Source organism: Myotis yumanensis, unplaced genomic scaffold (assembly GCF_028538775.1).
Source record: "Myotis yumanensis isolate MYYU_CA2020_CCGP unplaced genomic scaffold, mMyoYum1.0.hap1 SCAF_15, whole genome shotgun sequence".
In the NCBI taxonomy this organism is placed as follows: Eukaryota; Metazoa; Chordata; class Mammalia; order Chiroptera; family Vespertilionidae; genus Myotis; species Myotis yumanensis.
Genome location: NW_027223766.1, coordinates 34881139 through 34902942, shown reverse-complemented (window position 1 = coordinate 34902942; position 21804 = coordinate 34881139). Strand labels below are relative to the sequence as shown.

Genomic DNA, 21804 nt, shown 5'->3' with positions numbered 1-21804 from the left:
TTCAGTGCCACACAGTTTTATTTTCTTTTACAATTTTATGGGTTGGTTTGGCAGCTGGGCAGTTCGTGCTTGGCATCTTACATGCCATTGCTTTCAGATGGTAGCTGGTACTAGTGTCATTTGAAAGCCCAGTTGGGCTGGACATCGATAATGAAGGGCTGAAATATTCTGAAAATCACATGACATTAAATCACTCAGTATTTCTGCTTATTTGGTATATGTGTGTATGCTTGTGCACTTATTTATTTTTGAGTCTATAAACTAGTGTGACAGCTTTTCTTTATCAGTTTTCATGTGAAATAGAAGCCATCTGATGTTACTTCCTTAATCATATAATTGATATTTGAACATAATATGGAAGTAGACAATCTACTCAAGCTCACACGACACTATTGTCAGTATTATTGCATCTTATGAAATAACTACTTTGCCAAAGTTCCCCTTAGAATTTCATAATTTGTACAATTTGAAGTAAAGGAAGTTGGCTTAGACCTAGTGCTTGTGTCTTTGAAGAGTTGTAATTATCCTAATTATCTGCTCCAGTGCAATGTTAAAATGTTTGTAACACACTACTCCATCTCCGGAGGAATATGCTTAGTTTCCAAGAAGTGGCCATCTGCTTTTTATTTGAACACTCACTGTAGGTTAAAAAGCCACTTGTGTGTTTAGTGCTGTCAGTGTCATCCGCACAAACTTCCTATTTTAGGGGCAAATACTCTGCACGTCGCTATAAAAGCAAGAGCCGCAGTACAGAGAAAGACCCAGATCGGACATCTCCTTTCTCTCCTCTCCCTAGAGAACGTAGAGCCTGTTCAAGCAATTATTTTTTTCAACTCTTTTCTTTCTCTTCCTCAAATGGACTTTCAGTTGTCTTTGCAACCTTCCTTAATTCCCTTCAGTTCTTTGTTAATGTGCATATTTTTACAAAGGAGTATGCGAATATTGCGATTTGAGAAAAGCAAAGTATTAAAATGAGTGGAATAAAGAGGTTGAATGTCACAGTAACATTATATTTGGATGAATTTGAATCAATGTAGAGGACATGTAAGTTTGACTTAAAGTTATACAAAATATCAACCAGAACTATCAGTTTATGTCATTTAATAGTACTGTAAACATCCAATCCTGATTGCAATTGATTGTCTATCAATAGGATGGTTTAGATAAAAGAAAATTATTTATTCTGAAAAAAAGTTTTATGTATTAGTGGCTTGTACTTTCCCCCTGTGTCACAAATCTGTTTAAGAATCTAATGAAGGCATCATATTCTTTCCCCAGAGGGAACAAATATGTTCACTTAACATTTTATATTACATTTAAAAAATTAATGGGTGCCCTGCAATATAATGTCATGTTGACCTGTCCTCCAAGCCAGCATTTTAATAGAATTCAGAATAGGCATATTAAGTGTTCAAACTTTCAAGTAAAAGTATAAAATATGACTACGTAAGATGAATATATTTTTTCTTGGGAAAGCACAGAGGAAACCAAGTGTTATGAGTACACAAGCAAGGGTGGTGCCTGTACAAAATGAATCTTCTGAATTATTCGCTAGGGTGTCTAACATAAATTCTAGTTTGGGTTTTAGGAATCTAAATTTACTAGGTATAGTAGAAACTGAAAATAGGCAAATCTTCTAAAATTGATACGAAAAGTTTTAGAATATGAATGGAATCATAGAGTGTTTTGTTTTTGTGACTGGCTTACTTCCCTTAGAATAATATTCTCCTGGTTCGTCCATGTTGTATCATCTGATAGGATTTCCTTCATTATTTAAGGCTGCATATTAGTCTGTTGTATGTGTACACTACATTTTCTTTATCTACTATTTGTTGATGGACAATTAGGTTGCTTCAACCTCTTGGATATTGTGAATAATACTGTGATGAATATAGGTATGCAATTATCCTTTGGGCATTGTACTTTGAATACCCAGCAATGAGAATGCTGGGTCATATGACAGTTCTATTCTTAATTTTCTGAGAGCTCTTCAGACTATATTCTCTGTACCTCTTTACATTCCCACCAAGAGACCATATGGGTCCTAATCTTTCTGCATCTACACCAACACTTACTATTTCCTATTTTTTATAGTGTCCATGTTGGTGGGTATAATATATCTTCTTGGAGTTTTGATATGCATTCCCCCAATGATTCGTGCTGTTGAGCATTTTTATTTGTGCTTGTTGGCCATTTTAATATCATATTTGGAGAAACCTTAATCGAGTTCTTTACCCATTTTCAAATCAGTTTATTTGTTTTGTTGAATTGTGGGAGTTCCTTATATGGTCTGGATATTCACTCTAATGAATATATGGTTTGCAATTATTTTTTCCCATGCTGTAGGTGGGTAATTTTATTCTGTTTATTGCTTATTTAGATGTGCAGAAGTATCTCAGTTTGGTGTAGTTCTTTTTGTTTATTTTAATTCTGTTGCTTTGGTGTCATGCCTGAGGAATTATTGCCAAGACTAACCACGTGAAGTTTTCCCCATGTTTTCTTGGAGTTTAATATATTCATTGTTACACTTAAGTCATCAATCCAATTTGAGTTGATTTTTGTATTGGGGTAGGTAAAGACCCAATGTCATTATTTTCCATGTGAATATCTGGAACCATTTGTTGAAGAGACTATATTTTCTGCAATGTATAGTCCTCTCGCCCTATTGAAAATAAATCGGTCATGCCTGGAAGGGTTTGTGAGCTCTCTATTTTTTTTCATTGGTCTATAAATCTGGTTTTATATACCAGTATCACATCATTTTAATTACTTTTGCTTTATAGTGTATTTTTAAATAAGGGAGTGTGACACCTTCAACTTTGTTCTTCTTGCTTTATTGTTTAGTTATACAAGGTCCTTTGAGGATGTTTTTACTATTTCTGCAAAGTATGTCATTGTGATTTTAATAAGGGATTGGACTGATTACACGGATTGCCTTCGATGGTATAAATATTTTAATAATATTCTTCCAACTTATGAGCACAGGATATCTTTCCATGTATTTATACCTTCTTTAACTTATTTTAATTATATATATAAAATTTTCAGTGTACAAGTCTCTTACCTCCTTGGTTTAGTTTATTCCTAAGTATTGTATTTTTTAATGTTAAGTAAATAATGTTTTGTTGTTGTTGTTTTGTTTTCTATTTGCATTGGTCATTGTTAAATGTTTAATAATTAAACTGATTACTGATTCTATATCTTGCAACTTTGCTGAATTCATTTATTAATTTTAAGAATGTTTTCCATAGAATTTAGAGTGTTTTACATGTATGGTCATGTTACCTTATTGAAAGAGAAATTTAAATCTTCATTTCCAATTTGTATACTTTTTATTTTTTCTTGTCTGATTACTATGGCTAGAACTTGTAGCACCATGTTGAATAGTAGTGACAAGAATGGGTGTCTTTGTCTTGGTCCTGATCTTAAAGAAAAGCTTACAGCCCTGACCAGTTTGGTTCAGTGGATAGAGCATTGGCCTGCAGACTGAAGGGTCCCAGGTTTGATTTCAGTCAAGGGCATGTCCCTTGGTTGCGGGCACATCCCCAGTGGGGGGTGTGCAGGAGGCAGCTGATCGATATTTCTCTCTCATCGATGTTTCTAGCTCTCTATCCTTCTCCCTTCCTCTCTGTAAAAAAGTCAATAAAATATATTTTTTTTTAAAAAGAAAAAGAAAAGCTTGCAGTCTGTCCCCGTTGAGTATGACATTTGCTGTGGGTTTTATTATACAATAGTAGCCCTGTGCACAAATCCATACACCGGTAGCTCTCTGCGGGGCCTGGCCGCTCTGCGCCCGCTGCCCAGAGGCTCTCCTCGGCCCAGAGGCCCATCTGCGGCTGGGCGCGGAATGCTTGCCTCGTTGCCGGGGCAACGACGCAAGTGTTCTGTGCCCGGCCTGGCCAGAGGCCCATCCTTGGCTGGGTGCAGAACACTTGCCTCATTGCCGGGGCAACGATGCAAGCATTCCACACCTTGGCCTGGCCAGAGGCCCATCCGTGGCAGGGCACAGAACGCTTGCCTAGTTACCATGGTGACAAAGCAAGCATTCCGCCAGGCTGCTCATGCTGCCTGCTCTCAGCGGCTACCGCCCCCCCCCCCCCCCCCCCGCCCTGTTGGGGTCCAACCCCAACAGGTCCAGGGATCCCAAAGGTGTGGACGGAGTCGGCGAAGAATGAATGACATGGAAACTGGTTTCAGTTCATCAGCATAGCGAGGTTCTCCCTCCAGGATCTCCAGCGAAGTTCTGTAGCCAGGTTCTGCTTCTCCAGCCGGGTTCGGTTGCCAGGTTCTATCCAGGTTCTTTTGCCATGTTCTGTCTAGGTTCTCCAGTGAAGTTCTGTAGCCAGGTTCTGTCCAGGATCTTTTGCCATGTTCTCTGGCTAGGTTCTGGTTAGGATCTGATCAGGAGCTGATGAGGATCTGAAGAGGATCTGATGTTTATTGTCTTGTTACATCCGTATTTATACCAGCCGATTTTAATCCTGTCAATTTCTATTACAAAGGTTAGGGCGTTTCTTATCTCCATTCCAGGGAGTAAAGATTATGTAGCTTAACTACCCGCCTGGCACTTAATTAAGGGGTTGTATCCCCTCCCTAACCTCAGGGAAAAATCCCCACCTGGGGAAACAACCTTTCTCAGAGAGGTGACCTTGGTTAAAACACATGGCGCTAAGGAGAGCAAACATATTAAGAACAATATGCTATATATGCCAGGTCCCTTGAAACATATGCTGTGCAGATGTTTCTTTCCTGCAGCGACTGTGTCAAGCAGCAAGGATGGACCGGCTTCCGGCACCCCCCGGGACTGGGGGACTCTGGCAGGGCTGAGAGGACTGGGCGCCGCCATCTTTGTGGTGGAGTGATGGTTAATTTGCAGATTACCCTTTTATTAGATAGGATGGCTTTTATTATGTTGAGGTAGTTTCCTTTGAGTCCTAGGATGTTGACTATTGTAAATAGTTTTCCCTGCATCTGTTGAAATGATAATGTGATTTTTTCTGTCCTTTATTTTGTTAATGTGATATATTAGATTGATTGATTTTTTTATATTTTGAACCATCTTTGCATTCAAGTATAAACCCCACTTGGTCATGATGCATACTTTCTAAAATCTGTATTGAATTCAGGGTGACAGAATTTTATTTAGGATTTTGTGTCAATATTCATCAGGGATATTAGTCTACGTTTTCTTGTTGTGTCTTTGATTTTGGTATAAGGTAATGTTGACTTCATAGAATAAATTTGGGAATGCCTCCACCTCTTTGCTCTTTGGAAGTTTGCAAAGAATTGACTTTAGTTCTTTTTATATGTTTGGTAGAATTCTCAGAGGAACTATCAGATCCTGCGTTTTTTTCTTTCTAGGAGGTTTTCAATTACTGTTCAATTCCTTCACTAGTTATAGGTCTGTGCAAATATTTTTTTTTATTTTCACATGATACAGGTTTGGTGGGGTGTAAGTTTCTTAGAGTTGATCCATTTCTTCCAGGTTATCCAATTTGTGTACAATTGTTCATAGTAGTCTTTTATAACAATTTTTATTTCTGTGACGTTGTAATATTTCACTTCCATTTCTAATTTTAAATATTTGAATCTTTGGTCTATCTTTTCAAAATATTAACTCTTGAATTTGTTGATTTTTATTATAGACCATTTGTAATATTTTTTTTATTAACTAAAGGCTTTAAAACTGAAAACATAATTTTACAATCTGACAATTACTCAGTAGCATGAAAATACTTCAAGTCAGAGAGGCATGTTTGTTTTTAATGAATTTACATATAAGTTCTTAATGAATTTATATGTAATAAGTTCTTGACTAATTTACATATAATAACTTCTCATATTTAATTTTAAAATATATGTATAAATTGGCTTGCATAATTAATAATTTAAACAAAAAAGTAAACACAAGGAAAATTTAAACACTCTATTAATTTATGAGTCAATTCAAGGTTAGTGACTAGAGAGACATAGTCTTTAAAAAAATCTGAGGTCAAAAAATCTTTAGAAAGCAACCATGAACCTAATGTACATTTGAAGATCAAGGTCTAAAATCCATTCTTCATGAATACCATTAAGCAAATGAATACTGTACAACATCCATCATACAGCTGCTTCAGAAACAGCATGTTTCCAAAATTATGCATTTCTTTACAAATAAACATTACAATATTAATAATTATAGAGAAACCATCAGAATGGGTTTTAAAATATGTTAACTCTCACAAGGCATCCCTGGGCCATATCTTAAGACATTTATTTTTTTTATTATTTAAATTTTTTTTCTTTATTGATTAAGGTATTACATATGTGTCCTTATCCCCTCATTGACCCCCCACCCCCCACTCATGCCCTCACCCCCCTAGTGTCTGTGTCCATTGGTTAAGACATTTATTGTTGACACTATTACAGTTGTCCCTGTTTTGCCCCCTTTGCCCACCTCCACCCTGCACGTCCTTCCCTCTGGCCATGTGCATATATTTTCATCTCGGGGCTGTAAGAACATCTTCTTTGCTTTAATTGGTTTTATGTCTCTATTTTCATCTTCTTCATAATGGACACAGTCTTTTTTCTCGGCAGACTTTATTCCACTGGTCCCCACCAAGTTCTCACACCTAATAGCCATTTCTTCACCTGGCACATCAGGCTCCACTGTTTCATCTTTAACTTCCTCTGCTTTGTTCTTAGCATTCATCAGAAGCATTAGTGTCTCAACTTCAGGATTAAATCCTCTGAGTGACATTCTCCCATAAAGGTCTTCACATAACAACAACTCTGCTCTTCTATGAAACTTTTTCTTTAAGCTCTGGCAGATCCCAGTTCCAGTGCTCTTCGCTAATGGTTTCTTTCTCTTCCTATTCTAGTAGTTTCTTAGTTTCTGAGTCCAGTTCCCTTTGCATGAGTTTCACACACAGCAGATTCTTGGAAAAAGTCTGGCTTTGGGCCACCAAACTAGCTCCTGCACAGCCCCATGCTCTGCCACTTGAATTTGTTGATTTTATCAATAGTTTTTCTATTCTCTAACTTTTATTATTTTCTTCATTCTGATGCCTTTGGTTTAGTTTGTTCCTTTTCTAGTTCCTGGAGGTATAGTAAGTTTAGGTTATTTATTGAGAACTTTCTTTTTTAATGTAAGCATTACCAATATAAACTATCCTCTTAGTACTGCTTTCACTGCATCCCTTAAGTTTTTATGTATTTAATCAAAATGTGGTAGTATATCAATTAAATAACTGCAAAAAATACACTACATCAGCCCTGACCAGTGTTGCTTAGTCCTTAAATTGTCAGCCCATGCACAGAAGGGTCATGGGTTTGATTCCCAGTCAAGGACACATACCTGGGAATCCCTGTACACGTTGAGTATGGGAGGCAACCGATCAATGTGTCTCTTTCAACGCAATGTTTCTCCCCTACTCCCTTCTCTCTCTTAAAAAAAACAACACAAAAAAACACCATCACTTCACTCTTTATTATTCCTCTACATTTCTACATACTATTAAAATTTAACCTTGAGTAAATTACATACTAAAATTTTATTAAATGAATGAATCAAGCATCCCATTACTCAAGTATTAATACATACATAAATAAACTCACTTGTGCTACATTCCCAGTTCCTGGTGTCCTATATTCTGTCAAAGACTGAAGCTTCTTGAGTCCCTTTCAAAATAGCTTGTTGTATCACTACTCATTCTTGCCAATCAACATAAACAACGAGGTCATTCAGTTTCCTGGATAAAGACTGTCCATAAATAAATGAAAGCCTTTCACTCTCTATTGAAGTATCTGAGAAATATACAATTTTGTCTCTAATGTTAAAAAAAAAAAATGAGAACACTACTATTTCACAGTTGCCTCCAGAGAGTTTCATACAGGTATCAGGTTTTTGTCCTCTATGTTTTAAATTCAATTTTGTAGACAAGATCTCACTTATTTACTCAAGAGAATAGAGACAAAAGTAAACAACTGATTCAAGGTTAAAGCCAATTTGCACTTGATGAACTGTGCCTCGGGAGGTTACTATTTCTTTGGAAGATATAATGAATACCCAGTCTTTGAAAATACAGTGTGTCCCCAAACATGTATATATACTTTACAAGCTGATAGCTCAATTTTGAAAATGAAATATATTTTTAATAAACACTGCCTTTATAATTATTTAAAGTGTGTGTATACATGTTTTGGGGACACTCTATACAGAGACAAACTATCTTTAATTCTCTAAGCAGTGGTTCTCAACCTGTGGGTCACGACCCCTTTGGGGGTCGAACGACCTTTCACAGGGGTCGCCTAAGACCATTGGAAAACACATATATAATTACATATTGTTTTTGTGATTAATCACTATGCTTTAATTATGTTCAATTTGTAAAAATGAAATTGAGGATCACAACATGAGAAACTGTATTAAAGGGTCGCGGCATTAGGAAGGTTGAGAACCACTGCTCCAAAGATATGTTTCTTTATATCATTCAAGGTTACCTGGCATTCAAGTTAAATTTCAACACCTATTAATTAGAATTCTGTTGTTATGGCTCTGAGGAATCTACATTTTACCTAATCATATCATATATTTTTAATGCAGGTATTATTTTGCACTTTAAAAACACTGTTGCAAAGTGCAAGATAAAGATTTATTTTAGAAGGAAAAATACCACATGATCTCACTCATTCATGGATAATAAAGACCATTACAAACTTTTGAACAATAATAGATACAGAGGTAGAGCTGCCTCAAACTGAATGTCAAACTGCAGCGGGAAGGCCAGGGAGGGTTGGGGGGCAGAAGGGAGGGGGATAAGAGATCAACCGAAGGACTTGTATGCATGCATATGAGCATAACCAATGGACATAAGACACTGGGGGGTAAGGGAGGCCAGGGGATTGTCAAGGGCAGGGGGGAGAAAAAAAGGACACATATGTAATACCCTTTGTAATACTTTTAGCAATAAAAAAAAAAGATTTATTCTAGCTTGGAATTGCATGGGTGCAGTCTAATTCTTTCCTAGTGATGGAAATGTTTTTGGTAAAAGAGGGATGTCTCCCTTCAGTTTTACACGGAATTCCAGTGTTGGTGGGAAAGGAGTCTTTACTCTGACCCTGGTTGTAAGGCATCCTCTATTTCTCCTTTTACCAAGGGAAAACTTTCTAGGCCTGGCCAGCTAATCAATGAGCTGGAAAAGAGTGTTAGCTCTTTTCTCATCACATTGCTTAAAAACTAGTCTATTAAGTCAATAGCTATGCTCTAACTTATTTCATTAACAAAATTTCCTCTGATTTTTTTTAAATTTTAATTTTATAAAATAAATTTGAATAGTGTGGTTATGAAAACACCAAATCATTTGAATTAAACCTAGTTGAATATATTTATATCTACACTTCAAAAGTAATCAGCAAAGTGTTATTCCATTAAGAAAACCTGGAGAATTTCCTATAAGCTGTGATTTTTATGTGAATATCTTAAGCTCAAATGTTTGTTTTCATCAATTAATTGTAAATTACTTAAAATTTCCCAATGAAACACTAAATTCAGTCCCGAATTAATTCATTGATGTAACAAATATGTCACTGATTATCTTTTAGGATCATGGAATTTTTCTAGACATTGGGGATCAATGTAGGGAAATAAACAAAATTCCAATTCTCAGAGCATAGTGGAGACTATATATATATATATGGAGAGAGAGAGAGAGAGAGAGAGAGAGATGTAGATATAGATATATAGATATATAGATAGATAGGTAGATAGATATAGATAGATATATAGATGTATCAGAAAGTATTATGGAAAAAAAGAAAATCAGGCACAATAAGAAAATTGTGTGTGGCCAGGGTTTAGTCACTTTGCAACGGAGGCTGCTAGTGTATCTATGCAGCTCAGGTATGCTTTTGTGACGGTCATTTGAGGATTAACATGGAGGTTGAGTGAGTTAGCCATGTGGATATTTGGGGGATGAGCCCTGCAGACTGAGGTAACAGGTTGAAGGTCTAAGGTGGGAGTTCAGCTAGAATCCAAATACAGCCAGGAGACCACCCTACCCAGAGTTCAGTGAGCATAAAACAGAGTAGAAAACAAGGTCTGAAAGGATGATGCATCCTGAGAGGCACTATAGGTACTTCATTATAAGGACTTGGGGAAGCCTTCCCACTGAGCAAAGACCTGACAACCAGAGGGTCGGACTGGCTGCTAGGAGTTACAGTAACTATTGTAACAAATTCTGTATCATAAGTTTGCTCACAGATTTATTATATAGTTTACAACTTTGTATTTTAAATGAAAAGCTTTCAATATTATTATGACCCATAAAGCTTTTAAAAATCTAAATTCTACTGAGAGAAGTAGAAATTATTTTTAACATCATTTTAAAATATTGTAATTTAATAAATAATATTCCAGGCAAGATAATAAATGCAGACAGCATAAGAATGACATATGCTTTTGAGTGCACTCTCAGCATTTTTAAGTACTGTTTTCCTCTCCACTAGAATATCCTCTGTGTTTGAAGTAATTATCAAAGTCGGACTTTATTTGGGGGGATGTGAAAAGAAAGCAAAGTCTTCACTGAGATATATGAACTTGTATAAAGCATTGCTACAATTGAAACAATACCATATTAACTCAATGAATGGTGATTAAATGAAGTTCATAGGAAGAGTGTTTTTATTGCCTATCTATATATATAAAAGGCTAATAAGCAAAGTGTCCCTTCGGGTTTTGACCAGGAGACCAGGAATTTGATTGCTCGCTATGACGTGTGCTGACCACCAGGGGGTGGAGTGGAACATGATGGGTGACCAGCAGCAGGGCGCTGAGGGAGCCAGAGAAAGAGGAGGTAGGGAGGCAGGGAGGTGGGAAACCTAATCAGCCCTGATCGCCAGCCAGGCGATAAATATAACCTTGACTTTGAATTCATGAATAATTTTCTGGACTTTTCCCCTAATCTGGGTTGTCGTGGATCAGTGACTCATATTGCTTTGTATCAATTGTATGGAATTGTTAAGTGAGTCAATATCTGCTTTAAAGAATGATTTCTGCAAAATATACATAATAAGGATGAAATATCCAGTTTTACTATTTTTTAAATGTAAGATAATCTAATACACTACTTTTTTTAGTTCAGGTTTCTTTGAATACACTTTTTCCAAACCAATGCCTTTCTGGTGCTATTTGTTCACTACCTTAGAGTCCCTTTCTTCTAGTTATTGTCATTCTTCTGGCCTTCCAAGCCTCAGTAGAAATAGTGCCTTATGGAAGTCATGGCCAAACAGGTCATCTAAAAGCATTCCCTCCTCTTTGATCACACAGCTCCTCTTTGTTCACACAGTTTTTCACCCAGAGTATTTAATTGCATTTGTACTCATTTGTTAAGATTTTGTTTGTAATACCTTAAAGCATCTTTGCCCATTATGCTCTAAGCTCTATCCATGTGCGCTTTGTTCAGCACTAATAATTCCTAGCTTTTACTGGGTACTCAATATAAGAATAAAATAATTGATCATTATTCAAATCTCTGTTTATGCCCACACGTATACATAAATTCAAACTGAAGAACCGTAATTGGGATATAAATGCATATATCAGTGTAATGTACTACAAGGAGTGGGAGAAGGGGGTCAATGGAGTGGGGGGGAGATGACATCTGTGATTCTCTCAACAATAGAGATAAACTTTTAAAAAACACAAAAACAACACATATAAAAATAAAATAAAATAAATGAACATATCCTTGGGTGATAGTTTTTTTTAAATCTTACCTTTTCAAAGAGCAATATGTAGAAATATTTTGCAAATACTAAAGGTGTCTAAAATAACCAATAGAAATTGGATAGTAAACATTTCATATATTTTTTAAAATATTTTTATTGATTTCAGAGAGGAAGGGAGGGAGAAATAGAAACATCGATGAGAGGGGACTCATTGATCAGCTGCCTCCTGCATGCCCCTTACTGGGGACTGAACCCATAACCCAGGCATGTGACCTGACAGGGAATCGAACTGTGATCTTCTGGTTCATAGGTTGACATTCAACCACTGAGCCACACCAACTGGGCAAATATTTAATATTTTAATGGTACTTCATGACAACCTTGTCCACCTTTTAGCATTGTGAAAATTAGTGTGCTCTCTAAAAGCAAAACTCTGGTTAAAGGAACCAAATGAAAGTATGATGCCTTCATAACCAAAGCCATTTTACAGGAGTGAAAATTACTTCTTCACTTAATCATGTTATGACAAAATCCATTATGATGATGGATACACCCAAGGACATTATTAATGTTGAAACAAAATTTTAAAAAACTAGTTGTTTCAAGTTTGTCTCAGAGTTTCCTTCGTATAATTGTGGGTAATATGATAAGAAAAATAGATTTTATATGAAGATAGATATAGATTTCATTTAAAAAAAACTGTATATTAGCATTATGATTAATGAGCATTACTATTTTAATGGAAAAACAAATTACTAGGGACAATGATTAATAGTAAAGTACTTATAATAATTGAACTAGAGCTCTGACATTGATAGACTAATATAAGCTTCTTTGCATAAGTAACTGAGAAAGCTTTATGTGTAGCAGAAAGTAAGGGTATGAAGGGCTTGTAAGTTATATGTCTGCTTGGGCACACAATTAATTTTGTTGATTTGTTATTTTGCTTAATATATTCATAAATGATGAGTTAAAGAAACATTATATAGCTCTGCCGACATGGCTCAGCGGCTCAGCATCAACCAATGAACCAGAAGGACTCGGTTCGATTCCTGGTCAGGACACATGCCCAGGTTGTGGGCTCGATCCCCAGTATGGGGCATGCAAGAGGCAGCCGATCAATGATTCTCATCTCTCTCTCTCTCTCTCTCTCTCTCTCTCTCCCTCCCTCCCTCCCTCCCTCCCTCCCTCTCCCCCTTCCTCTCTAAAATCAATTAAAAATTTATATAAAAATTTAATATAATACTTTAATACTTTATATAGTATGTTCAAAAGAACTCCAATGATTTCAGTTAAAAACATGTATGTGGAATTTCATTGTAAATTATAAGATTTTTAAAAATTTATTTTTGATTTTTAATAAGGATCATTAATAAAATTTATGAATATTTGTGAGGATACACCAAAAAATCATTTAAAGACTCTTATCTAAAACTAAATGCTCCCTCCTTTCTGCTATCATAGCCCTTGGTAAATTATTTTATTATACAATTTTTTTTCTAATAAAAGTGTAGTGCTTGAAAGAAACAATGCTATATTTTTATTATAGCATAATATTTGGCATCTGTTGTATTAATTAATGAATAAATGAAAGCTAGTTACAAAGTAGCTAAAGTAATGAAATCGCAAAATACCTTACTACAATGAGATAGTTCTATAAAAATGCAGGCCATTCCTACACATCATCATTAGTTTGAATGCTTTGTGGTTCATCCTCTTTTATTTTCCTCTGTTTTCTCTCTTTATTGAGTGAGGAGTACTACATGTCAGGCCTTTGGCTAGACAGTGGTGGTAGTGGCAGGAAGGTTTTCAAACATAAATCTAAAAATACAGTATTTGAAGAAATGACTTCTGGGGTGTATCTTAAGTAATAAAGAGTTCCCTCAGGATGAAAAGGGTGAGTAAAGAAGTTCAAATGGCAAGAAGGAGAAAATAATGCATGTGCTACTATATAGAAAACAGGAGAGTTTGGGTGTACCTGGGAAATAGTAAAATAGAAGGAAATGAGATTGGTAACACACACTGGTTAGGGTGTCATATCCTAGTATACAGTGCTAAGGGAATGAGGCTTTATTAATTTTTATGTGTAATCAAAAAATTTCTCAATTAGAGGAGTGGAAAAATCCTTTTTTCTTTTTTTTCCATCCTACAGTCTCTATTAATAGTGACTGAATAGCTGGCATGAAACACCTCCTTTATATAGTATACTCCCTATTTTTAATATTTAGAGTTAAAAATGTGTCATACAAATATTAGGGCTTTTTTTCCCTACTCTCGCCTTTCTCTTTTATAAGACTTTAGAAAATCAGCAATTATCAATATCAGTATATTGTTAGTTAAATTATACTTCCAAATTTTTATGTTTAGAAAAGAAATTAGAATATCTGCATGAAAAAAATATATATTAACAGAGTCTATGGATTTGAGACTCAATTAACCAAGATATAATCCTAAATATAATTTTTGTTACAAAGAACATTTATTTACTACAAATGAGGTTACATTTTACTAGAAGAGATTTTCCTCATTCCTAACTATAGTCTACCCTTTTCTCCTTCAATCAGGAATAGATCTTAAAATAAATGAAAAATGTTAAATAGTACCTATCATTATCTCATGCAGTCAAGTTATATAAAAATATTGTAATCCAAGTTTTATATTAGCATTGATTATGTTGTGTATGTTTGTAATATCAATCATTTCAAAGAATGCCTTACTTCTTCCAGGACGGTTCTGCCCTTTTCTCACTCTGAACTTGCCACATTATATTTCCTAATCCTGAAAAGCTGACTAACCCTCATTCTCATGACAACCTATCCTTAAGATTCAGTCCATGAATCTCCTCTAGTGGAAAAATTGATATTTTAAACACAATTCAGTTATATTGCTTTCCTCTATACTACCATATATTTCTATGTCTGTTTCAACCCCTTCTTTGAATAGAGTTGGGTCTTAATGCATTTCTGTATTCCTAGTAGTATTACTGGGGGGGGGGGGGGGGGGGGAGTAGAGTCCCTCATCCTGGATTGCGAGAGGGCACAGGCCAGACCAAGGGACCCCACTGGTGCACAATTGGGGCTGGGGAGGGACACAGGAGGGCTCAGGGCATGTCCGGCCCATTTCACTCAGTCCCGATTGACCGGACCCGAGCAGCAAGCTAATCTACCGGTTGGAGTGTCTGTCCCCTGGTGGTCAGTGCACATCATAGCGAGCAGTTGAGCGGCCTTAGCGTATCATTAGCATAGTATGCTTTGATTGGTTGAAGAGACAACCGGACACTTAGCATATTAGGCTTTTATTATATAGGCTGTTATATAGGTTAATTCAATGTAAAAAAATAAAAGAGGACTGAAAGATAAAATGAGAGAACCATTATGTAGCAATTGGGAACACATAGATAAAAAGCAATACACATAGAATTGTACACTTGAAACCTATATAAGTTTATTAACCAATGTCACCTCAATAAATTTAATGGAAAAACAATCCAACTCAAATTACCCCATGGGTAAAAACTTAAAGAATGTAGTTTTTTTCTTCACAACTGAAAAATCCAGGTGAATATTTAGCATCACCCTCTTGGCTTTGCTTTAGGGTACAACATGTCCACAGAGCGAGAGAGTCACCTGCAAATTCCACCCCTTCCAAGCAGACCCAGGTTTATAGGTACTTAAAATTTGGAAGAGGGACATCTCTCCCTGAATATATAACAATCTCCACAAGAGAGATTGTTCCTACTTATATATCTCATCCTGGACCAATCACTTTATGAAGGGATAATTATTTTGAGTGGCCACCCTACTTAAAATGCCTCATTTTTGGTCTCCACTTTCACCCCCATTAGAATCACATAGATATATTTAGGGAAGGGGGTAGTTCTAGAAATGATAAATCAATGTTAGAGATAAAATAATATGTAGCCACCATGTAAGTAGACTTGTGGTTCCATTTACCTCAAATGCTAAATCCTGTCTTTAGCACTTGCTAGCTGTTATAGACAGAAGGTTCCTTAAGTGCATTGTACCTCAGTTTCCTTTTTATAAAATACATTAAGAATAATACCCAGAAATAGTGTTTATCCTAAGATGATGAAGTTATCGGGGATAATGCAGCTATAACACTCAACATGATAGAATAGCAAATATTTCTGAGGGATTATTATTTGTGAACTGACAGTAATGCAATTCTGAATCTTAAGCATTTCATAGTCTGGTCCTTTGATCCCTGAATATTTTTTAATGCAGCATTAATTTATTGGGTTTGAAATAGTGATTCATAGGGATTTGGGCTAAATGCTCTCTGGGGATACAGAGGAAGGAGAGAAAGGGAGAGGGAGAAATTCGTCTCATCTGAAATTGGAGCCAGCCCAACTCTTATGAGTTTTACATGTTGTGCCTTTAAAGACTTTATTTGGAAGCCGAATTCCACAGCTAAAATATATTTTGTAACCTGCTGCGCTAAGATGTCATCTTTATAGGTCTAGATAAATCACAAATGGTCCACCTAAAACAAAACAGGACTTACAGCAAGTGTGCTGTGCTTGTTACAGAGGACTGAGCAAAGAGCATAGGCAAGGATGTCATACATCGCATTGCTCCGGGAAAGCAATTTATAGTCTCTACTCTACTGAGCATATTTCAGCTGTGTCACTTTTATAGAGAGAAGACAACATTGTTGTATTATAATGCCATTAACTGTATCAAATGTCACATGTCTAAAGACCTGAGGATGCAAAGCTTCTTTTTCACTCTAAAAGCGTCTTATTTCTTTCACAAGTATAATCAGAACACTGACAGATAATATAGCAATTTATGAACTGTAGACAAAAAGGAAAGCATAAAAGCACAATCATATTAGGATTCCAGCTATGCTTATCTTGTTATCTCAGTCAGAGAGAAGATGTTTATGTACAGAGAATGTTAACTGTTTTCAAAAGATCATTTTTAAATATTTTAAATGGGAATTTAATAGTGTGTGTCTGTGTGTAGAATACAGTCACGGTTCTGAAAAAAAAAAGCTTGGCACTTTCCCAAACATTTGTAGAAATATAATCTCTAATATCCATCTCTTTTTTGTGATCCTCAATTGCTGAATTTTGAAAGAAAATCTACTTTTTCGGATCATTCTCTACAAAGTAATTGTTAATGTTTGCAAGAGAAAAAAAATTGACATCTGGAAGTGTCAAAGCCTATGAATAACATGAAAATTTTCATTAAACTTGGAAAAAAGTTATTTTATTTTTTTATTTTGATTACAGGTGTCCAAACAACTGTATTTCCACAGAATTTATTCACTAATTTTAGATTGTTGACATTATTACAGATGCACCCCAAGTCCCCCCAGCCTTCTCCATATTGTTGTCTGTATCCATGCATATATGTTCTTTGCTAATCTCTTTCAGTCTCCCCTAAACACCTCCCCACTGAGATCTGTTAGTCTGGTCCATGTATCCATGCTTCTGGTCCTATTTTGTTCATTAGATTCCATATATAAGTGAGATCATATGGTATTCGTCTTTCTCTGACTGGTTTAGCATAATAATCCCCTGGTTCATCCATGCTATTGCAAAGGGTAAGAGTTCTTTTTTTTTTTTTTTTTTTTTTTTTACAGCTGTGTAGTTTGTCTTCTTGGTGTTGAGTTATGTAAGTTCTTTATGTATTTTGGAATTTAACCCCTTATCGGATGTATCATTGGTGAATATATTCTCCCATAGAGTGGATTCCCATTTTATTTGGTTGTTTCTTTTGTTGTGCAGAAGCTTTTCAGTTTAGATGTTTTTATTTGTTCATTGTTAAAATCAAGATGGGCTCTTAATTGACCATTTTCCTTGTAATTTTTTATCACCTTTAAACATTATCAAACAGAATAAGACTCTTTTGACCCATATTTTAAAATTAGCCTTAAAAAGGCTCCATGGCAGTCTGAGGGAGAGATGAGAGACGTTCAGGTACTGTAAAGTGGGCTTGGTACATGCTAAAGTCAGAACTCTTAGGCAAATAGGAGAACAGAAAGAATATGTTTTGTAGTTGAGATTATGAAAGGAAGAAATGTGATTCCAACCTGAGGTAAACACTTGTTGGGATTAGCAGATAATTTTAATAAAGCCATTGTGGCCATTGTGACTATGCTGAAGTATGGAAAGAAAGATGTAGGTTGTAGTTGATATTACGGCTAAAAGAATAGCAGCAAAATGACTGGAGAAGAGAAAGGAGAGGGCTTTGAAGAGTAGATAACATTCTGCAAGAAGTAGATTGATGGGCAGCTCTTGTACTACATAGATTGGCACCTTATTTGTGCTAATTAGTGAATTTTAAAATGGCCTAAGATATTCCTAAATTGGTATTTATTTTTATTCGGTGCACCCTTTACATTACAGATTTCATTCCCTAGAAACTTTTATGGACATATGTTTCTCCTAAACTAGATTGTGATTCTGTGACACAAGGGATGATGTGAAACTTAATGTTTATGAATCTTAATATGAAACATGTTACCCATAATGCTTTCTCTACCTCGTTCCTCACTTCCTGTGAGTCTTTCTGAGCAGAATTGCTTACATATTTCTACTGGTCTGTTCAAGGCAATTTAAACTTTTCCCCTTGCTCAGCATTCTTCCGCGTCTGCCCACTGTCCTACTCCAAAGCCACTTCCATGTTTCCAGGTATTTGTCACAGAGCAGTCCACTTTGAAGTTCTGAAATCTGCATTAGTTTCCTATGGCTTCTGTAATAAACCACAAAGAAAAAATAGCGGCTTAACACAAAATAATTATTTCACCATTTACAGGTCACATGTCCAAATGGAGTGTCACTGAGCTAAAATCAAGAGCTGGATTTCCTCTGGAAATTTTAGGGGGAAATTCACTTTCTTGCCTTTTCTAGCTTCTAGTGGCTACCCACATTCTTGAGACATGAACCCTCCCCACCTTTAAAGGCAGCGACAACTGGATGTGTCCTCTTTACCTCACATCATTAAAACTCTGACTTTCCTCCACATTTAAAGATCGTTTTGATTACACTGGGCCCACTTGAATAGTCCAGTATATTCTCCCTAATTTAACATTAGCTGATTAGCAATTTTAATTCCATCTGACAATAGAGAAGAAAAAAAATGAACAATATAGTCCTAAAGAATCATTTATGTGTTGCTGGTATTAATCTAAATTGATAGAAGCACTTGGAAGACAATTTGCCTTCCATGTTTGTTTGAGATATGTCTCCCTCTGATTTATTAATTCCATTTTGAGGTTTATAGTAAGCATCACTTCATACATGTGCATCAGGACGCATATATAAAGACATTCAAAGCGTCTTTTAAAATTCTACCATTTCTTTACAAGAAAACACTAAAAATAACCCCAATATACACTAATGTATACGTACACTGTCCAGTTGGAATCCTGCAGTTGCCTTTATAAGCACAGATGAATATTAAAGTAACTGTAGAACATACGTGACAAGGTACAGAATATTACATGTAGTAAAATGTAAGTATATAAAGAAAATAAAGTATCTAAGGGTATTACATATTTTATAAAAGCAACCAAAAGGAAACAGTAAACACAAAATCAGTGTTTTATATAACTTTCTAATAAAACTTTCTAATCATAGATTTCCTGTCATCATAAAATTAGTTCTTCATTCTTCCACCTAAATATTTTAATAAAAATTTATATTTAATATTTTATGAAGCTTTTGAATTACCTATCATTGATTTAAAGTTTTTGTAATGTTCTTATTATATTACTAAAATCTAACTTAAAGTAGTAAAATACTGGCTCAGTTAAAACTGAATCTGATCAGTAGCAACTCCAGGTATTTAGATTTAGTAGATTTAATGTAAATTGTGCTATTAACACATTTGGGACCCAAAAATATATGTATATAAATCATGAATGTTAATACATTATTTAAAATTAGAACTATAAAAAGCTTACAGAAGAGTTACCATTTTAAAATACATATACATGTATAAAGATTAAAATCCATTAAGCATTTTAGGCAGAAAGCAGAAAATGGCTGTGTAGGTAAAAATCATGAATAGATATTAAATATTCTTATTTGAGAGTTTTTACCTTTAAATAAGAGAGAGAAAAAATATATTAATGCCAGAATAATAAAAAGGTATATGTTCACATTGGTAATCTATTAAATCATTTACTGAATTTAACACATTTTAAACTATTGAAGGAAATAAGTTCCAATAACATATATAAATACATGGTTTGGTTAAAAACTGATAACACACAATTTTGAACAGTTTTATTAAAACAAGTTTTCTATATAATATGGTATATTATAGAATGTAGGAAATATTTAAGGTATTCTGCTTACCTGTAAAGAATGTGTACAAAATCAATGAATTTCAAGTTATTTTTAGCCATGGGCTTCTGTGAAATTAATTTTGATGTAAAGATGAAATAGAGAGAGAGAGCTTGTCTGAGTGAAGTGAGGATGGAGATGGGAGAGTCATTTCCAACCCAATACACATCCTGTATTCCCACTGCATCATCAAATCCCCTTAGTTAGAGATTCATGTGTGTGGTTTTTCCAGGAAAATTTTAACATCACTAGATTAATTCATAGACTAAAAGACAAGCCCTTTAAGTTTAGAAAATTAGTATTCATAATATCCCTAATCTTCCCATTCACAAAATGAAAATCGTTTTTAAATGTAATTTAAATATTGGGCAAATTATAATTTCCAAAATATAGGCAAATATTGTGTCGCAGAATTTACCAGGCAACCAGAAAACCCACAACGGGTACTCAGAAGATTCAGGGAAAAAAAAAGAAACTTTTATTCAAAGCAGTGCTGCTGGCTCAGGGGATTCAAGATCCAAAGTCTGAACCCCCAACCCCACCCCCCGCCCCCCCCCCCAATACAATGAGATTATTCCTTACATATATTTCTAAATTCTTTGTTTCTTAACTTACGGTCTTCTGTGGCCGGCTCTTGGCAGCCCTACCCAAGTTAGTTAGGATGGGGAAGTAAGATTACAGCTGAAGGCCTGGCCTGGGTAGGTCCAGGGACCTTCCCTCTGGTTAAGCTGTTAAATTCTTGGTTTGTGGCCCTTGTAAACAGAGTATTTAGGTTATTGCCTAAGGAAGGGACAGTGACTTAATTATAGGCTGACAAGAATGTGCATTAGGATACTGGCACAGATTCAGATTGCTAGCCCCCTCCCTCTTCTCCCTCCCCAGGTTGCCCCCTATATTCCTCCTCAAGTGGACTCAAAATACAAAGCTTCCCCAAATCCTTTATCCAATGAGTTTGCAGTAAGAGTTAACACTATTTTTTTTTTTTTTTTTTGGCTTATAACATTGTTCCTTTGATAGAAATCAAATACCCCCAAAGGTAACACATTGTTATCATTAGTCATCATTCCTTAGGGTGAATTAGTTACTAAAAGTATTTTGAAAAGTTAGCTTTGGATGACCTTTTTAGGAACGTGAAATATCTGGATCCAGGAGTTTGGACAACCTAAGCAGGGCGTATTACCAGAAACCGTTTCCAATTGTTCTTAAAAGCTTTGGCCTTGGGTCATGCAGATATGTGTTCATTTTCCTGATACAACCACTTACTGTGTGACTTTAGAAAAGCCACCTGAACTTTCCAGACCACATTATCTTCATCTGTAAAAGGGGGTAATTGTAGCTATTTCACAGGCTATCTTAAAGATAGAAAAAGCACTAAGAACAATTCATATAGAACAAATTCATACCTATTAATAAGTAGTAAATATAGATACTATAGGGTCACATTGCAAGGAAGGAAAGAATGTGAAATTAGGGAAGAAAATGGAAATACAAATCTAATTAACTCCAAATCAGGAGGCAAGAGATGTAGCTCCATTAACAGCTCTCTGTAAACTATTGTGTAGATAATTTTAACCTCTTTGCATCTCATTTGTAGAAGGAAGGAGAAATATAATGGGCGGATAATGATTTTAAGTGTCCTTTAATTTCAAATGTTCAGTGATTTTCATAATTGTGTCCTGTACTTGCCCTACCTACTTCAACCTGAAAATAACTTTTCCACATAGTGAATTTCAATGCTGAAGAAGTAGCTTTTTCCAGAAGGTATTTTAATCTTA

General features: G+C 35.4%; 1 pseudogene; it reads right to left on the bottom strand.

Annotated features, from left to right (window-relative positions):
- Window positions 1–6361: 6361 nt before the first annotated feature.
- On the bottom strand, window positions 6362–16301 carry LOC138993025 (M-phase phosphoprotein 6 pseudogene; annotated as a pseudogene).
- Window positions 16302–21804: the final 5503 nt, after the last annotated feature.